The sequence below is a fragment of the Ambystoma mexicanum genome, chromosome 3p, assembly GCF_040938575.1.
Source record: "Ambystoma mexicanum isolate Mex_15411 chromosome 3p, UKY_AmexF1_1, whole genome shotgun sequence".
In the NCBI taxonomy this organism is placed as follows: Eukaryota; Metazoa; Chordata; class Amphibia; order Caudata; family Ambystomatidae; genus Ambystoma; species Ambystoma mexicanum.
In genome coordinates this window covers 1023901574-1023925708 of record NC_090925.1, presented here as the reverse complement: position 1 = coordinate 1023925708, position 24135 = coordinate 1023901574, and positions in this window count along the sequence as shown.

The window sequence follows — 24135 nt, the reverse complement described above, 5'->3', positions numbered from 1 at the left end:
GCGGTGACCGCGGACATGATGAACACAGCAGGGGTACCTGGCACCTAAACAAATACAGCATTTGACACATCTCTTATACCCCCACCGTCCCCAAGCACTCTTACACAACAACACACTTGCCAAAGTTGTATTTCTGCCCCGTTTATCGACGCGCTGTCCGCAGATGTCAGCGGATCCAAGATGGCGGGTGCATCGAAACAATACGAAGCATATCACACTTCATTCCATCCAATCAGCGAACATGTCACGTGTCTGCGGACATGACGCAAGCTGATTAGCCAATAGGTGTCCTGTCCGCGGAACAAACAGGAAAGTGTGCCCGCGGAGCGGACATAGATATCACTACTTTTTTGTGACCTACTTTTTGGTCATTTTAAAAAAAACTACTGGACGGATTTTCACCAAATTTACATAAGCCCGGTTTCGTGACCAAGCTGCCACTCCTGCCACAAATTTGGTGAAAATCCGTCCAGCGGTTTGGGCTGTAGGCGTGAGCAAAGTACTTTCCCCATTCAGTCTATGGGAAAAAAAGACATTTTGGGACCCCCGCTATAACTTTGCCTCCCCTCAACAAAACCTCACTGAAATCTGCAAATAAATTCAGAGTGGGCCATATACTTTTTATGCAAAGTTTGGTGAGGATTCGTCCAGGAAGAGCGAAGTTATAAGCCACCCAAAAAGTGCTCTTCCTATGGGATTAGCAATTTAACCATAATTACACAGCCACTATCGTTGCTGTGTAATATAGTTTTTTCCTTGAATATATACATATTCAAGGAAAACACTTTAGTTGCATGTACATGAATGTGAGCAATACATTGAAACAAAACATTTGAAATTCAAGAAAACAACTTTAGTTGCAGGACATTAGAGCTTAACGCAACAAAACACATTAAATTCAGCTAAAGTCACCTTAACTTCAGGCCCCTTGTTGCACAGCCTGCCTATGACCACAATGAGGACGCCACAGATGACATCACTGATGACATCATCAATGACATAAACATAAGCAATTTAATTACAAAATGGATACTATTTAAATGTTACTTTGACTTTGTATAGTAGGTGTTTTATTTCAATGTTAACATGCTAATAACTTACAAAAGATACACAGAAAGAAATATAAACCTATGCACATGTTTTCAAGCAAATGGTGAATTTTAAAACTTCATATCCTTTCTGTACATGTATACATTTAGATTAATAATCACTTTTACCAATAACCATGTATGCAAATTCTTAAAATATATATATATGAATACTTAGCTATTCCTTGTCTCAAAGCACTTCTCATGTCATTTAGAAAGTAATACATGACCACATTTTTCTTACAATAACATAATAGAAAATGTATTTTAAAAAATCCTACATAATTAGGGTTCAACATGTGTCACTTTCTATTTGTTACTATTATGTATTTTTGCAAATTTATTAACAGATTATATTTTAGTGAACATGTCATAGATATATTCTGCACAAACAGGAACATTATAAGCAATGTACTATTTATAATAAAGATATATTTTACCAATGTACTGCAAAGTAACGCTTCAAAAGTAGTGATATGATGCATGTGTAACTGTTTCCTGTTTCAAACAATATACTTATTGTTATGAGCTATTCTAAAATGCTAATATCACATTTGTAGAGGTGTAAGGGTGGACTAAATATAGGCAAATACGTAGAGTGATCTTATGCCTGATGCATTAGTTAAATAATCATTAATGTCATTTAAGATGCTATTTGCGAGGTCACCAGGGATGTCATCAGTGATGCTTTCATTTATGTCATAGATGATGTCAATAGTGATGTTGATAGTGATGACATCAGGGGGCATGAAGTAAGGTGGCTTTACCTGAATGTCTTGGGTTTTGTTGCATTAAGCGCTCAACTGAGCATCCCTGCAACTAAAGTATTTTTTTTCTTGAATTTCAAAGGTTTTCTTACAAAGTATTGCTCACCTTAACGTCTGTGCAACTAATGGTTCTTCCTTGAATTTCAAGGGTTTTGTTTTTCCATAGATTTTTAGAACACTACCAGACCACTGTCCAAACCACTTGCAACCCATCACTTAAAGAAGTTCATCAATCACAAACTGATTTTGACCTGTTATGACAGTGGCATTGTTTTGCATAAAAGGTTGCTTGGAAAACTCACAATGTTTTAGGCAATGTGCAGTGAGATTAAATTATTTATCATGGATCACACACTTTGGTTAAGCAGCTTGCTACAAGCCCTTTGTTTTATGGCCGGTCTCTTGGTCACTGTTGATACACATTGCATAACCCCAACTAACCGCATTTAACCAGCATGGAAAAGGGCATAAATTGACCGGCTGCAAGAATAACATATGCCCACGTACTTTTGCCCCATAGAGAAAATCAAGAGCTTAAAGTGAAAATTACAAATGTAGTTAATTTGACCTTCCCCTTAGAATAAAGTGTGCAGGACAAAATAGCATTGGACGTAAACAAAAAAAAAAGGGACATCAGAAAAATAACCTAAGAGAGGAAATGTTCCAATACATATGCTGACAATCTATAAAAAGTGCTCACATTTTAAACCTACTAATCTGTTGTGAAATATTTCCTGGTAAAAAAGAAATCACAATACAAAACAAGTGCTTGTGGTCTTGTGGGTAAGCGTCTCCACTGCTGACATGACAAACTGAGTAAAATCCTGATAGTGAAATACTTGAAGAAGCTTGCTAACCTCAAATAAACCAAAGGGAATGTGTCCGCCCTTTGATTAAAAGTTATGCTGTCCACGGCATAAGTCCTTTACTTGTGCCCTGAAAATCAGCCACAAACAGTGGCAAATAACTACACCAGTGTCCAGGATTGCAAATTCTCTTGCGATATTGTGGGCGAATACTCAAAACATACTTGCTCTCTTATCATTTCCCCTCCTCACCAACATGTCTGGCTTTCAACAATACTCAGCTTTATAAAGATAACTTGACAATTACCTATACCATATTTTCCCCCAAATATATAAATCATTATCGAACTATGTTAGGCTAAAAGTGTACAATTGTGGCATTATTCCCCCATCTTGACTTGGAACCTACAAATACCAGAATATAATTCAGCAAAAGGCAACAAAAATTGTCTCTATATGCAATACTTTCAAGGACTGACATTGGCACAAATAAATAAAAAAATGTTGATAATGTGCGTTTTCTTAGTGCGTTATGAGATATTTAAAACTAAGAAAACACACCGCATCTGGGACTGTGAACTGTCTCCCATCCCTGCAGTAACCAGGTCCAACACTGCTTACTGAGGAAGGTGTCCTTCAGGCCATATTTCTCTAGGTGTTCTTTGAAGTTGTGCCAATTTATTAGGCAACTTGGCCTGAGAGTGCCAGCCACTACCTTGCTGCTGCTGGTCAGTCCCCGTTACTGCCTGGATGGGATTCCAGGATGCCTAATGTGTCATGTTTCATCCCCGACATTACTGTAGCAGACAAAATATCATTTAAAAAAATGTTTCAACTATTTTATCTATAGCTCCAGCTACAGAACTACAGGAAATCTTGGCTATCTGTAGACATTTTATTTATGAACTACCGATAGCAGTGACTGTTGTTTTTATGGCTGCGAATGTTGGAAAAACTGCTGGGAAAATATAATGTATTGCCCCAGACCTTCACCAAGTGCCCCCATCACCTCTGTCATCTCCCCCCACTCTGCAGATGGCTTCCCATGCCCTCTCCCTTCCCCCCACCACACACACTTTTTCTGTGAGACTGTTTGCTTTAAGATGTCAGCTATTCGCAGATATAGCCAAGGTTACAGAAAAGCTTCCTTTTGCAAACTCAGTCCCTACACCCCTTCCATCTCCCAAATTTTACTTGGTTGCCTCTAGCCACCTCCAGACAGATGGCATTTGCATGATTTATGACCGAAAATGACTTTTTTCTATGTTTCATTGTCCGATAACCTCGGCTGTAACCTCGGCTATCTCAGGCATCGAGCAAAAATCAATGATGGCGGCTGTTTCATTTCTAAAAAAAACGTGGTTTTGGCAGGTTACACAAGATATAGCTATCTATTTTGGTGAAGGGGGCATCCCCTTCTTCATCAAATATTCTAAAAATTACTGCACGGAATAACCCCAAACCATAAAAAGACGTGTTTTAAATGCTTTGTGCCCAAGTTGTTATGGACCTGGTCCAAATCCATCGAGGGGTTTGAGCTGTGCGGTCTGGCAAATATTGACCTTTTTTGTTTATGAGAAAATGACAGGCAAGTAGGCTGCATCTTTGTTTTTGTTTTGTTTCTTAATAATAATGTAATTTTTTAACAAATCTTTTTGAGAAACTTTACAGTCAGGAGGGGCCTATGCATCCCTAATTAACGCCATAATTTCGCCAAATACGTCACAAAAGTCAAAAGTTATTCACAAAACAATGTTTAGAGGTTCCTATAGGAGACCAAATCACCTTAACTATATGGCGACTACATGGACCTGCTTCACCTCTGCATAGCCGCTCCTTCCTAAGCCTTTTCACTGTCTCTTCTCTAATATTTCTAACATCTACATATCTAGATATCAGAGGGTTTGTGGGGCCATAACCAATATATATCAGTAATGCAAACCTCTTGATTAAACCTCCTTGTTTTGAAAGAAAAAGAAGCTAGCATGCACTGGTGGCCTTACAGTGCATTGCCATGAGCCTGACAATCATATACTGATAGCAGATGTGAGATGTCATCTCACAACAAGTGGTGATTTGTTTTAATACATAATATATCTCCCTCCACTAACACAACCTACCTAAGTTATGTTATGTTATATCATGTTATGTTATAGGCAGTCTACAGGCACTCATGTGGCTCTGCAAGAAGGACAGGGATGGTTAGTGAAGTTAGAGTGAGTGTTGCCTTGCAGATCGTTGACTGCGTGCACTGGCTTGTTGTATCCGTATGGGTGAAGCTAAATGCGTGGGTTATTTTGTTAGTCCACATTTTCCTTTGGTAGTTATCATGTGAGTAATTCATCTATTAAATCATCCATTGACCATGTATTCATTTATGCATTCCAGTAGAAATAGGCCATATTAACACAAAGGCCCTCATTAGAACTCCGGCGTTAAACCATGGTGCTATTAGCACCATGGTCCATGCCGGAGTCCGCCATGGAGAAAGGGGGAATTACCACCCCATTCCAAGGTTGGCGGGGCGGTAATTCCCCCTTTCTCCATGACCCTTCCCCATTCCCATTTTTGCCCCATAGGGCACAATGGGAATGGGGAAGGTGGCAATTACAGTACCGCAAATTGCGGTACTGTAATTGCCATCATGGTCCCTTTGCGGGTCCCTACTCAAATGGCTGGTCCAGACCCCGCAAAGGGACCGCGTAGTAAGGCGCTAAGGGGTTAACGGGTTAACGGTGCCACAGCCTTTTACGGCACTGTTAACCCCTTAGCGCCAGGATCGTAATGACCCCCAATGTTATAATGATTCCATGTTTGTTGATAGCCATGCATTTATATGCAATTGTACATTCATCATTTTATAACAATATATAGCATGTGTGCTTTTAGGCGCTAGAGGAAGATGCTCTCTCTCTGTCCATTCTGAATCAGCTTCGCTGTGAGTGGAGGATTGTTGTTACACAGTGTGAATTGTTTTGAAAACATTGTTCTTGGCAGACAATCAGCTATTTTCCGAGACAACCTTGGCTGGCAGAGAGAGCTGCAAGGAGACGATGTGTTTTTCGGTTTGAAATAGAGGGGCCGATTCATGGAACAAATGTGCGCCGAAAGTCTTTGCGCAAGCTGGCGCAAGCGTGAAAAAGCAAGTGCACGCGCATGTGTGCGATTCAAGGAAGGGCCTGCGCGTGTTTTGCTGTGGATGTGCGCCAAATCCATGCATGCCGCATACGGGCACACACAACATTGCAACATCCTGAACGCAGTGCGCGATGCGCACAGGGAAATTGCAGAACGTCGGCGCACACACCAAAAAGGGGGCGGGACACGGGGCGTAACACGCTGAATGGGGAACAACGAGTGAAAAAGAAGGCGTAACTGGGGAATTACTGCAGGGAAATACACAGAACGCCCGCACGCACGCGAACAACGCGTATTCATGGAATCGAATACGGGAAACCCACGCACGCTAAAAGAGGCGCACAGGCGTCAACACGTCTGTCACAAGAAGGCAGGCGGAAGCGTCCCTGCGCACAGTATAAAAGTGCTCGCAAACAACAAACATGTATATACAGCTACGATGAATGCCCCATTTGTGGGACACCGCAGGAGGAGAATAGCCAGGGCCTGTATTTTTTCGCCCCTGGATTAGCCTTTTTGGGATGCTTGACGACCAGGTCTATGGCAGGTGTAGGTTTCCACCTCGAATCATCCTAGACCTGTTCAGGGAGTGGGAAGATGACCTTACATCCCCCACCCTGTGCTCCCAAGCATTGAGCCCCCTAGAGAAGGTGCTCAATGTCCTGCATTTCTTGGCCACTGGGTCATTTCAGCGGACAACTGCCATAGTGGGGGGGGTCTCACAGGCCACGCAGTCACGATGCCTACACCAGTGGTTGGCAATCATGACTGCGTGCCCCTCAGTCCACAGGCACATATTTATGCCCAGGACACCTGCAGAAAGACAGGCCGTGGTCCAGGACTTTTACAGGGTGGCACACTTCCCCAAAGTGCTCAGTGCCATAGATTGCACCCATTTGGCCCTACGTCCACCTAGGGCCACTGAGCACATCTATCGAAACCGCAAGCACTGGCATTGCATCAACGTGCAGGTCGTATGCGATGCAAAGGGAATCATCACCTCTGTCTATGCAAACTACCCTGGCTCCACCCATGACAGTTTCATATACAGAATGTCTGCCCTGAGCCGGGCCCTGGAATCTGGGCAGCATGGTGATACATGGCTCCTAGGTGAGTACAAATGCTTGTGCACATGCATGCATGTCACACACAGACAAATACACAAACCCTAATAATCACAACCATAATCACCTCGCCAGTGGACAGTGCCTACCCTCTGAGCAAACACATGATGACGCCAATCTGGAACCCCACCACACCACCCCAGGTAAGATACAACGCTGCCCATATTGCAACCAGGGGCATAGTGGAGCGCACATTCGGAGTGCTCAAGTCACGCTTCCGCTCCCTTGACCGCTGTGGCAGGCAGCTACTATATGCACCCCCAGTAGTGTGCAGGATCATTGTGGCAGCATGTGTCCTGCACAATGTTGCAACACGGCAGGGTGTACCGGTGGACATGATGGTGCCCCCACATCCCCAACCACAGGCAAAGGCGCTGCCCATGGGAGGGTATAGGGCATGTGGTGAGGCAGCCCGGACCCAGCTTGTGGACACATTTTTCACCTAAACTCCCACCTCTGCGGAGTGCACACAGGCCTGGCACATACCAGGTGACAAGCAATGATGACAAAGAGACAGGCAACTGTCACAACCTTACCACTGTTAGAATGTTGCCATGGAAGTGCTACATTGTGTGCATCCCAAGCTACTTAAACCTAACCAATCCTGTGTGACCAAAAGGAACGCATGCAAGGTGTGCATCACACCCGTCCCTGCAAAACAGGCCATGACAATCCCTGGTATGTCACCCAAACCCTCCCAACCCACATCACCCTTGTCTGCCACACCATGACATGGCAAGCAATAGCAAAAGCCCAACACATGACCAAAAAGATACGAAGTGACATGTGATAAATGGAAAGTGGCTCGAGACAATGACGCCTGACATGTAATCAGATGAAATGACTGACCAACAACATCCTACACATACCAAGTCATACACAAATGCTTTCCACCAGTTGTAGCATGAACATAACACTGAATGCCTGTTCACATGCACATTGGGCAAGGCAAAATCCCTACTCCCGAACCTGTGTGCTGTGTGTGTCTCCTGCAACACACTGCTAAGCACACAGCACAGTGAGCAGCCATTGTGTTGCAGATACACCTTGAGCATCACATGAAAATGACTAATTAAATAAATAACCAATTGGCGCATGTACAGGATCCCCAAATGGTCATAGATCATGCGCTGCAGGGACACAGCGGGCCCCAAAAGGCAATCTGTGTGCACCTGTGGCCATGGAAGGGTGGTTGTACATGTGGTGGATCATTGTGCAACTGTGTGTGTCAGTAGGGACATGCATTCAATACATGCATGTGAAATCAAGTGACCCTCAGTGTCCTGTACACATCACATGTGAACATTGCCCATGTGTACACCCCAGCATGTCAAACCACATCAATCCCCTGTCACCTGAAAAGTAAAGACAACACAGGAACAGGCATTGACCAGCAGAACACATCATGTACATAGTACCCCACAATCACAATGTCAGAATGCCCAAGACACTGTAGCCCAAGCCAACTGTCCAACAACAAAAGGCCCTCCCTCATTTACACATCACCATGACCTACTGAACAACTGTGTCTAGGGTATGTAGCATTCTTACTTCAAGTCTACCTGGCTACAGGATCACCCTACCCCTTGGTCTCCATGTTCCACCTTGCGTGTAAATAGGGTCCAGCCCCCTCAGAGGCCACCTTGACTGGTAGAAATACCAAATCACAGAGAACTCCAAGGAGCCAAACCCACAAACCAGGGAAAAAGCCTGTAGGCAGCAAAAAACCCTGGAAGCGTGTCCAGTAAATGGCTTGAAGTAGCAGAAAATGTCCAAGCACATGTCCAAGCACAATGATAGAACAACCAAGGTAGCACAGTTAAACAATGCTCCAACAGGTTGGGTGCCATGTTCGGTACATAATAAACAATGATGATGCAACAACTGATGGGTAGTGTCACAGCTCTGGTGTCGAGGGGCAGGAGTGGCACGAACCAACCACCCCCTCCATGGTCTGGCCGCCTCCAGGGTCAAACTTACACAGGCCTCTGAGATCCCGGCAGGGAAGGAGGGTCAGGGATATGTTGTTCGGACAGGCATTGGTATTCAGGATAACCAGAAAGAGGGGCAGGAGAGAGGGGTAGGATTGTCAAGAGAACGTAGGCAAAATACAAAAAATTACAATTTACAATAACACATACTCAATCAGACAAAACATGTTGATCATGCACATTGTAGCAAATGAGTCAAACTGCAAGCCAAAGAGAAACTTATCTCTGGGGTGAGTGCTGGCCTCCTGCCTGCGCACTCTCAGGTCTGGTAACAGGAGCAGTTCAATGCTGCAAAGAGAGTGTGAGTTACTAATCTCTGTGTGTTTACAACACATACACACAACACCATTCATGCCCTAAAGTAAGTGACTCCTCCACAAACAAACCCTCTGTCCGCTGCTTTGTATCCATATGTTAGCTTGGCCCCGTGATGGTTCATACACTGTCAATGCAGTAAGGCAGGCGCAAGTGGGGGGTGGGAAATGAAAGACCAATGTGTCAAGAATCACACATAATACAATGGTCCCTGGGTGAGCAGCTAGACGTGTATAGCGAGGTGTGACTTCAGTACAAGTTGTGTTCTTGCATCAGCAGATTTCTTTAGGTAGTGCACGTGTCAATTTGCACATGCTAATGATATGCACTGCACACAAGTCTGTGCCTTGCTGGGTGTCCCTGTGCACTGCATCAGTTTCTGGCTAGGAACGCTAATATGGAGCAGGGGGGACCAAAGGATATGTGTGACAGACCCTGCGTGTGCTCCTGACAACTTGGAAAGCAACTTGACATTTGTCCCCCAACGCATATTAGCTGGACTGTGCGCTTCAACAACAATATCTGTCCAAGCTCCCCATCATTGGCGCTACTTTGCATGCATGTGCAAGTGGCCTGGTGGAAGGTTGGCTGCGGTGTGGCCCCTTGTGCTGCTCACCTTGCTTGGAGTTCCTAGAAACATGTCTGCTTCTGTTGGACATCTGAGCACAAGCCCTGTGCTAATGCTTGCTCACACATGTGCATGTGTCCCCCACCAAACCTGGCCAGCTGTCTGTTGAACTATGCCCCATGTCTGCTGGCAAAGGTGGTCTGGAGACTCATTCTCCTGCAGAAAAGGCACACAACATATAATTAACTCTGCAAAGTTGTCTGTGTGTGTCTCTTCATGCTGGTTGTGCCTGGGCCCTTTCAGAGACCTACATCAGAATTCCTCCCACCATCAGTGTGACTTTGACAGGCAAAGGGTGCCAGCCACTGTCTACATCATAAAGTGCATCAAGCACATGTACAGCAAAGAAAAGAAACATACATCACAATGTATATCAATTAATGGACACATCAATCATGAACCCACCAAAATCTAATACAGACATGCTGTGGATAAAAAACCCACAATCCCCACTAGGGTGTTAACACTAGCAGTACAGCAGCAGACAGGCCACAGATATGACAGTCCAAAGCCCTTGTGTAACTGACTGTAACACCAAACCATCCTTGCGAGCCCACAGATAAGGGAAGCAGGAGTGACCTATGTGAGTCAGGACCCCAAGCTACAAACACATACACGAGACAAGCTTGAAGGGCCCAGCTGGAACAGACAGCGGATGCTTTCAAAAGCCACAAAGCACCACACTGTCACATGAATGCACAATAGACAAGCAATTTTAAACTATATTAACTAATTAAACTAACTATGAAAAACATATATTACCTAATCAAACTAACTATCAAACACAATATTATCTGACTCAACTAAAATGAAAAATCAAAAATGGCCACATACGAGCCGCTGGTGGGAGGGACTCAGCGGGGGGGAGGTACAAGGTGCACCTCAACACCCACATGCGATGATGTTGAGACAAAAAAAATAAGAAACTCCTTGGGCTCAACGCAGAGCCCGACTGTTAGGCAGAAACCTGTGCAGTTCCCTCTGTGACCACTGCAAAAGATTTAGGACTACAGGTGTTTGGCAGTAAACCCACTTGGTAGCAGTCTGTACCACACAGATTCACTTGGTAGCTGTGGCTGAGCAGTCAGACTTCCCTCAAGAAGAGTTAGGCAGTATGTGGAGTATACAATATAGGGCAATTTACACAGTAGAACAAGCAAACACGGAACAAGGCTTCGGTGTAAAGATATAAAGGTATTTATTTATAACAACACATCTATAGAAAACACTCTGGCACTAATACAGCAAACAACTTCAATCACAATTACTATACGAAGAAAAAGATCAATCCCCCTAACAATAGTTCGACAAGTCTAGGTTCACCGGCATCACTTATTTGCAGACAGAGGTGTATGCTTTAACCTAGATGGCACTCTAGTATTCGTTAGGTCGGGAGAGAAAAGGTTATGAAATCAACTTTGTACTTATACTTTACGGACAAATGCAAGGGAAGTAAGGCAGGGTCTACTGCATATCACAAGTTCAGAGGCCAGGCCCACTCGGAGAGAGGCAAGGCGATATGTCCCAAAAAGTGTCTCAGTGGAAATGCGCTTCGAGTCTTTATCGCAAATTGTTATGGAAAGTTTGGACCAGTTCAGAACAGAAAGTTAAAGACTGCTTGGAAGCGACCCAATGGAAAGGCGAGGATTCAGACACCTCACTCTATCCGGCAGAAAGGGAAGCCAGGCGGACACAGTACCTTGTTTGTGGAGAGACAGCTCAGCGGGGGCAGTTGTTCCTGGTGGTGGATGCACGTCGGGTCTTTGCCAAGAGAAGAGATGATCTCGTCGTCGAAGGAAAGTTGAAGATCGTTGCACCACCAGGGAAGAGACCAGCCGCGGAGTGCTCCCTCACAAGGCACCACCTTTTGGTCGCAGTACAGGGGTAGTGGCTATCCGGTTGCCGAGGTGCTCTGCACGGGCAATTCGACCACTGCGTCCTGGAGCGAAGAGTCAGGGGAAGAGGAGATCTCCTCTGTCGTCGGGAAGTGGTGAGTCGGTTCAGCAGGGCTCCACCGGAGGTGTCGTCGTTGCAGGTCGGCTCAGCTTTACCCTCATCGGATTCTTAGGTCTTGTGGCGACTTCTGAAGATCCAGGCCCAAAAGCCCTGCTTTTATGCAGAAAACCCCCATTCATTCAGCCTAGCTGTCAATCAAAACACGCTAAGTGGTGAGCGGGGAGGCACACCACTTGGGCCAATCACACCAGAGTGCGACCGGAGTTGGCAAGGCAACTCAGTCCAGGGTGCCTTAACCCCCTCCACACGCCCATGTGGTAACCCAGACAGAATGGCACCACTTTGGAGGGTCTCTGTACAGAAGCCCGCCAAAAGTGGAACAAAGGGCCCAACCTTTGGTTTAGGAGTCACAGAGACGAACACAGACGCCATTTTAAAAAACGAGTTCTGGCAGAAAATACCATCCGATAGACTTATTTAAGATAAGTAAACCTTTGGTATGTTAGAGATTAACAGGAAAAGGTATTAATCTCCAACAATGGGAAGAATCCCATAGGGTTATATTCAGGGTCGAATATAGCAAGTAGTTTCCACTGCCACCAGCCAAAACTCGACGAGGGATGACGGGACAGTGCCCCCTCGAATAACAGACCCAGGAGTAATCGAATTACCCCTACTAGCACGTCCACAACAGGATGGTTTGTACTAGTTCTGTTAGTAAATTTAGGTCTAGTAAAGCCAATGGTGACTTTACATGCCCGGGGAGACAGTAGTCAGTCCCCGGGTATGGAGTCTATGATGGAGGTCCGCTAGGACGCCCCAGTGTTACGCCACGGAGGGTGCGGTGTAACACACATAGAAAAACATTTGAGACCCTATGGAGTAAAAGACCCCATAGCCCATAGAACACATTGACATTCAAAGGAATTACACACATTCATGTCCAAGAGTGGGAGAAAAAGAGTCTCACTCTTGGCAGGATGGAAAAAACAAACTCCAGAAATCCAGCAAAGCTGCTGGGGGACTCACTAGGTTAGGAAATTCAGCCTAAACAGAGAATTCTCCCTAACACTCGCCCCCCCCAGACTAAGGGACAGGAGGATTTAATCCACTCCTGGATGAATCTCATACCTCTAGTCGATGACATACATCCTAGAGAGACCTACAGCATTTTGGTGGTGACACCCTGACCTGTGCTCAATGGTGAAATCAAACCCTTGCAGGCAGATCGACCATCTCAATAGTTTTGGGTTTTCCCCTTTCATTTGCATTAACCATCTCAAGGGTTGGTGGTAGTCTGAATGACAAAAGTAGAACCATACAAGTACGGCCTAAACTTCTTCAGAGCCCACACGATAGCAAAGCACTCTCTTTCGATTGTTGCCCACCTTGTTTCAGGATCCTTCAGCTTGCGGCTGATGAAGCAAACGGGGTGCTCCCTACCTTTCCCATTCAGTTGACTGAGTACAGCACCTATTCCTACATTTGAAGCATTTGTCTGCACAATGAAGTGTTGGCGGTAATCAGGAGCTCTGAGTACTGGGGCTTGGCAAAGAGCCTTTTTCAGGTTTTCAAAAGCCTAATTGCACTCCTCGTTCCATCTAACCTTTTTAGGAAATTTGGGCGAGGAGATGACATTCAGTGGAGAAGCTATGGTCCCATAGTTCTCGATGAAATTCCTGTAATACCCAGTGAGGCCTAGGAAGGCTCTCACTTGGGTTTGAGTTGTAGGTGTTGTCCAATTTTGCACAGCTTCAATCTTACTGAGCAAATGCCTTATTTCTCCACCTCCTACCTCATGTCCAAGATAGACTACCTTACTCTGTCCAATTTGGCATTTACTCGCCTTTATGGTCAGATTGGCTCATCCAAGAGCCTGCAAAAGATCTCTCAGGTGGGTTACATGTTCTTCCCAGGAATTGCTGAACACTGCTATGTCATCCAAGTATGCCATGCAGAAGTCCTCCATCCCATTCAGAACCTGGTTTACCATCCGTTGAAACGTAGCAGGTGCATTCTTCAATCCGAAAGGCATTACCTTAAACTGGTATAAGCCAACGGGGGTAGAAAATGCAGTTTTCTCCTTGGCATGGTCTGTCAGGGCTATTTGCCAATAGCCTGACGTCAAGTCAAATGTGCTGAGGAACTTGGCGGCACCAAGTTTATCCACCAACTCATCTGTTCTTGGCAAAGGGTGGGCATCAGTCTTGGTGACTGCATTAAGAGCTCTATAATCCATGCAGAATCTAAGCTCTTTAGATCCGGCTTTTGGTACTAACACAACTGGGCTAGACCATGGACTAGTAGAGGGCTCTATTACCCAGAGATCAAGCATCTTGCTGACCTCACCTTTGATGTGGGTTCGTACGTTTTCTGACATTCGGTATCCTCTGCTTTTGACTGGCAGACAGTCACCAATGAGTATGTCATGCTGGCCCCAAGGGGTCAAGCCTGGTGAAAGCGAGAACAGGGAGGCAAACTGATTCAGCATAGATTTGCACTCTTCTTGTTGCTCGGGTGTAAGATTGGAGGAGAGATTTACTCCTTCAATTTTTTCGTCTAAAGGTAAGCCTCTGAGGAGATCCGGAAGAGCTTCACTCTCTTCTTCCTCCTCGGATGATGCTAGAAGCAATGCTCCTACATCCGGTCTTGAGACGTATGCTTTGAGTCGGTTGGTGTGGAAGACTGTCGGAGCCTCCTTGGGATTGCCCAAGTCCACCAGATAGTTGACCTCTCCGAGTTTACCCACCACTCTGAAGGGTCCCATCCATTTGTCTTGCAAGGCCCTCTGCCTTGTTGGGATCATAACGAGAACGAGCTGGTCTTGAGCAAACTCAACCATGTTAGCCTTTTGATCGTGCCAGTGCTTGACCAATGCTTGTCCAGCTTTCAAGTTATCGCTTGCTTCCGTCATCATGTGTGACATTCTGCTTCGGAGACCTATCACGTAGTCAGTCACTTTGACTGGCTTGGGGGAAGGAGCACTCTCCAACCCCTCCTTAATCAGTGCCAATGGACCTCTGACGGGATGACCATAGAGAATTTCGAAGGGAGAATAACCTACTCCCTCCTGAGGGACTTCTCTATAAGCAAATAGAAGACGTGGCAGTAGAAGGTCCCACTTACGCTTAAGGGGTTCCTCTAAAGCACCTATCATGCTCTTCATGGTTCAGTTGAACCGTTCTACTAACCCATTGGTTTGTGGGTGGTAAGCTGTTGAGAACTTGTAAGTAACTCCACAGGTTTTCCACATGGCTTTCATGTAGTGGGACATAAAGTTACACCCCCTGTCAGAGATTACTTCCTTAGGAAACCCGACCCTAGTAAAACTACCAAGGAGGGCCTTAGCCACAGCCAGAACTGTAACAGTCCTCATAGGAATTGCCTCAGGATACCTAGTAGCATGGTCTACTACAACAAGTATAAACCTGTTGCCTGAGGAGGTTGGAGGATCAAGGGGACCAACAATGTCAATCCCTACTCTCTCAAACGGGACTCCCACAACTGGGAGAGGCACATAAACCCGCTTGACCAAATCGTCTTTCTTTTGGCTCCGGTTGGGTTTATTCACCATTTATTTTTGTTAAAGTCCTTCTTGTGTTTTACTTTGCACAGCAAACTAGGTTGCCTTCTTTATTCACCGTCTTTTGGCGGGCTTCTGCAGAGAAGCCCTCCTCTTGGCACCTGAGTGTCTAGGTAGACTGAATGTGGGGAAGGGGTGTAGTCACCCCCTGCACAGGGTATCCTAGGAAACCCAAGTCGCACTTTGCCATGATTGGCTGAGATGGTTGTCCCGGGTGGACAACCCCCCTGCTGCGTGATTGACAGCCAGGCTGTGTGAATGGGGGTTTTGCGCATAAAAGGCAGGTCTCTTGGGCTACAAGTTAGAGTCGCCTCTGGAACTACAAGGAACCGAAGAGAAACGGAGAGAACGATGGCTGATGCAACTACCCTGTCCTGGTGAAGCCCTGCTGCAGTCCTGAGCTATCTACCCTTCGACTACTAAGATGAGATCCAGTCCGAAGTCTTCTTCCCTTGAGCCTGGTGGGGATAACCAGCTCATCTTCTTCAGCCAGAGATCTCCGCCGTGGTCGAAATCGCTGCACCCTGCTGTAGTGGTCTGGATAGCCACTTGGTGAGCCTCTCCTGTTATTAAGGAGCACACCTTTTTCGTTGTCGCTACTGCCGGCTTCATCCCTTTGTGGTGCAGACCTCCTTCAGACGTCCTCCTTCACAACGAAGATCCAGGAATCGTGGGTCTGCAGGAAACCAACAGGAACAACTGCCAGGGCACCAGCTGCATTGTGGAAATAAGGTACTGTGTTCTACTCGGGGAAACTGGGTGAATCCCTTTTCTTCATCCTCAAGGCTCGTCCTTGGCTTCCCTCTATCTCATAACTTTTGCTTCCGAACATTGACAATATCCAAGTACTTTTGGGCTACGCTGAATCGTGAACTTTCTAACGGTGTGATCTTCAGCACAGGTCTCCGGTGACACTTAAACCTGGCTCCGACCCTTTGACTTTTGAACTCCTGTTTCTGAGTGTTTCTCGATACTGTCTGCCTAACCTAAATATTGCCTGTGATTTTTGCCTCCAATTCCCTCTGGGTATCTCAGGTGCTAAGTGTGCTTTTTGCCCCGGTAGCGTTTCATGTCACGGATACGCGTTTATTGAGTAGACCGAACTGTCAAAAAGTGATCGCAACCGTATCCGCGGTATCGTGTTTTGTTCATAACACCGGTTCATTCAAACACAGGGTACTTACCTTGAGACATACTGTACAAAGTGAATTGGTTAGTTGTAGTATATTTTTTTTTTTTATAACTCTGTTTATTGAGTTTTACAACATAACAACATAACAAGCAACATGAATCATCGACATTCAATAAGTGAGAAAGGCATAGCATAGCAGCAGCAAAAACAATATCTGAGGCAAGAGGGGCAACACCAGGCCAGGGGCCAAAGGCAGTTGCATGTCAAGGCAGGCAGGTGAAGTTAAGCAAGATGTTGAGCTGTATCGACCGGCGGGGCTTACTACGCATCTAGCCATTTGCCCCATATTTTCTCAAATTTGCGGCGGCAACCCCGCGCATTGTAGATCCGGCGTTCCGAGGCCGCACACCTGTCTAGGTCATTCCTCCATCGGTTCAGGCACAGTGGGTCAGCGGAGCCCCATTTAGCCGCGATAAGTCTCTTACCGGCCCCAAGCGCTATTGAGAGGAACATTTTCCCATGTTTTGTCAGGTCTACTTCTCCCCAGATGCCCAGGAGTACCATTTTGGGGTCCCTAGGGATTGGTGTTCCCATGGCAGCCGAGATCCTACTAATACAGTCCCCCCAGAAGAGCTGTAACACTGGGCATTCCCATATCATATGGTAGAAGGTGGCGGGCTCGATTTGGCATCTGATACATGTCCCATCATCTAGTCCCCCCCACCTGGCCATCGCAGCTCGTGAGTGATACGAGCGGTGGAGTATTCTCAATTGTATTAGTCTAAGTTTGTTATCTATCCCAATTTCCCTGGGGGACATCAATGCATCTACCCAATCTTCCGGCTCCAGTTGACCCACATCCCTTTCCCATTTCGCCCTGAGCTCATCAAGTTGCGTAGCCCCGAAAGAATTGAGAGCCTGATAGAGAGTGGAGGTGACCTTTGAAGGAATGCCTTGGGGGAGGATGTTGGTCTCAATGGGAGAGCACGGGGGTATGTCCGTCATGTCTGGGAATTGGGCGTGGATGGCGTGGGCCAACTGTGCGTGTCGGAACCGGTCCATGGGCGTCAGACCAAACTGTACTTGCATAGTCTCGAAGTCTAGGAGGCGCCCCCCCTGTATTACATGTGCCAGTGTATGTATCCCTTTTGCGTGCCAGTGAGCGAAAGCGCCCATTTTCACTACTTCTGGGAGGAGTGCGTTGTGCCATATAGGTTGGGACAGTGTTGGGATTCCCTTCCAGCCGACCAGTTTGTGTGCCTCTCGCCAAGCTCGGCGGACGTGGTGAATCGTCTTGGGAAGCCTCGGGAGTTGGTCGTGGGTGGCATACAATGTCTGGAGTGGGGATAGCGGGGTTATAGTCTCCAGCTCGATACGGATGTGCGGTAATGTGGGGTCTGCATGCAGCCAATCGTTTACCACACCGATCTGTGTTGCAAGGTAGTATGTACGTATGCAGGGCAAGCCGATCCCTCCCTCCCAGACCGATCTTTGGAGAGTATCAAGGGCGATTCTGGATTGCTTCCCTCCCCATAATAGTGTGCGGAGATTCCTATCGATAAGTGCAAAGGTTTCCTTGGAGATGGAGAATGGGGCGTTCTGGAGGACGTGGAGGAGTCTGGGGAGGGTCATCATCTTAAATAGTGCGGCTCTGCCCAACAGCGATAGGGGGAGTGATTGCCAGTGGGAAGTGTCTCTGTTGAACCGTTCAAGCACAGGGTGTAGGTTCAGTTGGGGGAACCTTTCAAGTGTCGGATCGAGTCGTATGCCTAAGTATGTAAATTCCCTGATAGAGATGTGGTATGGGCAGGGCTCAGGGATCGCGGAATGACCACCCTGGACTGGGAAATAAATAGTTTTGGTTTCATTCACTTTCAGACCCGCAAAGATCTGATATTCCCTAAGGATATGGGAGACAATAGGGCATGAGATGCAAGGGTTACTAAGGTAGACGAGGAGATCGTCCGCGTATAACGAAAGGCGGTCTTCACCCCCCCCCGGCCAGGTGAACCCAGTCCAGTTGGTGTTAGCTCTGAGCTCAATAGCAAGTGGTTCGATCGCCAGGAGAAAGAGAAGCGGAGACAGCGGGCACCCCTGTCTCGTACCCCTACCCAGTGGGAATGATTTGGAGGATCTACCATTTACCCTTACCGTGGCCTCTGGGAATGCATATAGCAGCCTGACCCAGGATATGAAAGCGTGTCCCAGGTTCATCCGGTCCATGATCGCCCACAGAGTATCCCACCCCACCGAGTCAAATGCCTTTTCAAAGTCCACCGCCAGGAGGGCTAGTGGGGCCGGTATCTCTTTGGCTCTGCACAGCGCCAGTTGGACCCTGCGTAGGTTCATGCGAGTGGACTTGTTGGGCATAAATCCACACTGGTCCGGATGAATAAGGGTCCCTATTACTTTCAGGAGTCTGTTGGCGAGTGCTCTGGCGAGGACCTTGGCTTCCCCATTAATTAATGAGATGGGCCGATAGGAGGCACACTCCTCCGGAGGTTTCCCAGGTTTATGTATGACTATGATGCATGCCTTCCTGAGGTCCGGGGGGAGCGCCCCGAGTTCTTTGCTACGTAGGAACATGCGGTGCATATGGGTCGACAGCCCACCTCCGAGGTATTTCCATGTTTCTGTGGGGAAGCCGTTGGGGCCCGGGGTTTTCCGGGGTTGGAGCTGTGTTAGCGCCTCTTGCACCTCGGCCTCTGTGAGTTCCGCATTCAGGAGTTCCGACTGGCGTCGCGAGAGTTTCGGGATCTCGATCCGGTCGAGGTAATGGGAGGGTGCAGCCGGCGAGTTCTCGGCGGGTGGGGTATAGAGCTTCTCATAGTAGGCGGCAAATGCTTCGACAATGTCAGGGTCGTCCGTGAGTAGTGTGCCATCCAGTGACTTGATGGCGCGTACATGTCCCCTGATTTGTTGTCGCCTCTCCAGCCAGGCCAGTGTTTTATTTGCTTTGTCGCCACGTTCATAGATTTGACTCCGGACGAGCTGGTGGGCAGTTCGTGCTGTGTCCAGGGCCAGGTTACTGAGGGCATCTTGTGCCGTGGACAGGGCATCCTTTGTCTCTCGGTCGTTGCGCTCCAGGGTCTGTTTTTCACACTCCAGGACATATGCCTCTGCCTCTCTGATCTTCTGGATTTGTCTTTTTTGGTGGGCCGAAACCGCCGAGATAGCTTCTCCCCGAAGGACTGTCTTATACGCCTCCCAGATCGCGATCGGGCAATCTACTGAGCCCACATTGAGGTCAAAAAACTCTGTTGTCTTTTTTTCCAGTTCCTCCGCTATCTCGGGGAGTCGCAGATGGTATGTGTTCAGACGCCAGTTGCGATCCGGACCTGGGCGAGCGCTCTTTAGGGTCAAGAGGAGTGGAGAGTGGTCCGAAACTCCCCTTGCGAGGAACTCAGCCTCCAGGAGTCGGTGGTTTATGCTACTAGGAATGAAGGCATAATCGATCCTGGAGAACGATTTGTGCGCGCCAGAGAAGAATGAGAAACCGGCCTCGTCGCCATGAAGTGAACGCCAAGTGTCCGTCATTCCCAGGGTCTCGGCAAACAAGGCGAGTGGCGTGGAGGCGGGGCGGCCTCCGGGTCTCCTATGAGATCTATCAAGATCGGTGTCCATGACCTCGTTAAAGTCCCCTCCTATCACCCACAGATCGGCCTCTTCCTCCAGGAGGACATGTCGCAGTTCAGACAGTAGTTCCTTCGTGAGCGTGGGAGGGGCATAGATCGCTGCGATGCCCCATTTTTCGCCCCAGACATTGGCAAGTAGCAACACATAGCGGCCTCGGGGGTCAGCTCTGACCTTCCTAACCTGTAGGGGGACGCGTTTGTGGACGAGGATCATCGTGCCCCTGGCGCCTTTCGTAAATCCGGCCTGGTAGGTGTGTGGGTAGTTGGACCTTTTGAAAAAATTGGAGTTCGTACCGATCAGGTGTGTTTCGTTTAAAAGAGCTATGTCCGGCGAGTAGCGATTAAGATATTGGAGCACCAGCCTTCGTTTTATGCTGGAGCCTAGTCCATTAACATTCCAGGATAGTAAGGAAATCTTGTTGGAGGTCATCCTATCTGCGTGGGTGTCGTGGCTCGTCGTCTGGACGGATCAATGGCAGGTGCATAGTGTCAGGGGAGCGCAGGGGTGCTCCCGCAGAGGAGACGCCCGTTGGTCGATCCATGACGACCCGCCAGTCTCTTGGAAAGCAGTAGTGTTAGTAGCCATTTCGCCCGGAGGCCGTGCGCGCCCCCCTCGCCAGTATCCGCCGGTGTCATGCCTTCTCGATCCATAAATCGGATTCCTTATATGTCTAAAACGCCCCCCTCCCTGTACTTCCCCCCCAACTGGGAGCACCTGTCGCCCAAACATCAAACTTCTAACTTATTGAACTTCTTCGGGGTCACCCGGACTGCGATAGCGCTCGCACCGCACTCGGTGTGGCGGCCGCTAAGTGAGCAATCCCACATTGACGTGTTGCAGAATCGTCCCCACGTTGCGTAGAGTTTATCCCTTTTCTGTAGGGATTCCAGTCGTGCCGTCGCCTGCATTAGTCAGGGGTCGAGGGGGCGAGGGTCGCTCAGGCCAGGGTTTCTGTATGGACGGGCCCAGTGGTGTACGCCTTGTTCCGGGGCCCGAGAGGATTTGAGTTTCAAGCCAGTCCCATGTCTCCTTGGGGTTGTGGAAGAGGTGGGTGGTGCCCTCGTAGTAGACTTTGAGTAGTGCCGGGAAGAACAGGGCGTATTTGATTGATAATGACTGGAGTTTCTTCTTAACCGAGTCGAACGATTGGCTGGCTTTTTGGACTTCCTTGGTGTAATCGGGGTAGAATCCAACCTTATATCCATTGTAGGTGATCGGGCCGGAGGCCCTTGCCATTTGCAGGATCGTATCGCGGTCTCGGTAGTTGAGCAGCCTTGCGATCATTGTTCTGGGTGGGGCTCCAGGGGTAGGTGGGCCAGTGGGTACCCTGTGTGCTCTTTCAATAGAGAAAAATTTGGATAACTTCTTAGGGGCAAAGACGTGGGTCAGCCAGTCCTCAAGGAACAGTTCGGCGCAGGGGCCCTCCTCTTTCTCCGGTATTCCGAGGATCCTCAGGTTGTTGCGCCGCGCTCTCCCCTCGCTGTCCTCAGCGCGGTATTCCAGTTGGGAGACTTTCTGAGCGATTGCGGCGAGGTGTTGTTCCAGGCGATGGACGGTGTCTTCTGTGACAGACACCCTTTGTTCCGCCTCGCCCACCCTGGTGGAGAGGTTGCGTAGATCCTGTCGGATGAGGGAGACCTCTGAGGACAGGCCGCCGATTTTGAGTTCCAGCGACGTTCTCGAGTCCCCAATCGCCTTCATGAGATCGGAGAGAGAGATAGGGGGATCCTGAGTCTCCTCACTGGCAATATCCTCTTCCGGGGTCTGCGCTCCCTGACGGGGCCCAGTTGTGTAAAAGTCCATCTTACTTTGGAGGGTTTGGCGTTTGGATTTTTCTTTCCCCATGTCGTGGGTGGCTAGCCCAGTGTGGCAACCGGCACGAGTGTAACACGAAGTTGGGCCAGGAGTGACACGAGGGGGCCCCGGTGCGTTCAGGCCTCAAGGAGAGCGGGATGTGGTTCTCTCGTACCGGCTGGCGGGTGAGGCCGGCGGGGGGGAGCTCACCTCGTGGTTACGATGTCCTGGGGGAGCTGTCTCGCAGGACGACCCTCACATCCGTGCCCCCGTCGCAGATCCGGTGTAGTAAAACCCCGATCCGAGGGAGATGTCTTGCCCCCACAAAGTTCCCAGGGCAGTTATTGCGTGCTACGATCCATGGGAGTCCCAGTCACCGCCAGGGCCTTGTCGCCGGACCAGGATTGTAAGGGGTCGTGTGGAGAACTGGGGGGGGAGGCGGGGTTGGCGCCTGGGGCACACTCACACCCCTACCTGGTCGTGATCAGGTCTCCGCCGTCGTGGTGTCTTTCGGATGGGGAGCGCGGCACTAGATCTTCTCCGGTGTGCCGCGGCTCAACCCTGGGTGGTCTCGCTGATGGAGGGGGGGGGAGACCACCGATGAAAGGCCTGTGGCTGGTCCAGGAGGGGAAGCGACTGGGCGCTTCCCGCGTAGTTCTCCGGTGGCACTAGGGTGATCGCAGCGGAGCTCCTCAGATAGTGCGTCGTTGTCTCGTGGGCGCCTCTCCAGCGCGTAGCACGGCTGCGCCGCGTTGGTGTGTCCCGGGGGGGGGAGGGGCGAGGAGCAGCCTCCCCTCACGCCGCTGTTGCGGGCCTCGAGAGTTCCGATCCCAGGCAGCCTGGGCCCCGGCGCCGGATCAGGACCACAAAGGGATGCGCGGAAGCGAGGTGGGACCTGGGGCTAGCACACACCCCCGTCCGGTCGCGCCCCGGCCCCCGTCGCCGTGATGCCTTCTGGATGGGGAGCGCAGCACTCGATCGTCCCGGTGTTCCGCCGCTCGACCCTGGGTGATGCTGTCTCGTTGATGGGCGGGGGGGGAGGGGAGACCGCCTCCAGGCGAGGGGGGTGTCGGAGCGCTTCACGTCCACCCCTCCGGCGGCACTCCGGCGATCACTGCGGAGCTCCCAGGGGAGTGTTGCTTTGGCCTGCCCCGGAGGGGGGAGGGGCGAGGAGCCGTCTCCAGTCGCGCTGCGTGGGCCGCGGCGCGCCCGCCAGCCGGCCGATGGTTTTCCTAGTCGGCGTTGGGGCCCCACAGGTCCGATTTGGCTCAGTAGTGCGTCGACCGTAGCCCAGGTGCATTCACCAACGGTCTTGGGGAGGTATGGTACCTGATATCAAAGAAGAGAGGGTATTTTTTAAAGGATAATTGCCGCGGCCGCCGGGAGCCAGAGAGTTTAGGTCCGCATGCGATGCTCGCGCATGCGCAGTCCAGTTGTAGTATATTTAACGTGTAGTTTTGTTTAAAGTTTAATAGAGTTGTTGTGTTTATAACTGATGGTTTAAAAATAAATGTACTTATATTTTTTACCTGAAACCTTGAGTCAGTGTTTGCTTGAGTCACAGTAATTGTGGTCCCTTTGTGTAATCTCTGCTACTGCTCATATACTCTTCAGATAAGCCTGGCTGCTCTGCTACTGCTACCACTATAACTTAGTAGTACAGGCTTGTACCAAAGGTAAACTTGTATTGCCACCTGTAGTCTTAATTGTCTGTAGTGGTCCCTAAGGGCACTGCACAGGATTCTGCCTAACACTGTCATGACCAACAGAACACGCCCCTTTTGGACCTCATGGTCCTTGTCAAAACGGGGCTTGTACCCCTTGATACTCCCAACATGGCCGTCTAACGTGCAACATCTTCCTTGTCCTTATGTCAGATGCAGCATGTTTACAAATAGGCAGTGCCCCTGCGGGCCTGCACGTCTCAATGCTACTGCAAGCAGCGACTAGACGTGTGCTCCGTAGTTCGCTACTCTGTTATCCTTGTTCCTGGACCTCCTAATTCCATTCCCATTTCCCTCTTCCTTCCTCCTTGTTACCCGGACTTGTTTGCTGTGTGCTTACATTCTTCGCTCCTGGATCCCGGAGAGTCTGAATGCTGTAACTTTGAACGTAGGCTGGAGCCAGAAGAGGCTCACGCGGGCTTATACAAGACCAGGTCGGTGCGTAAGAAGACA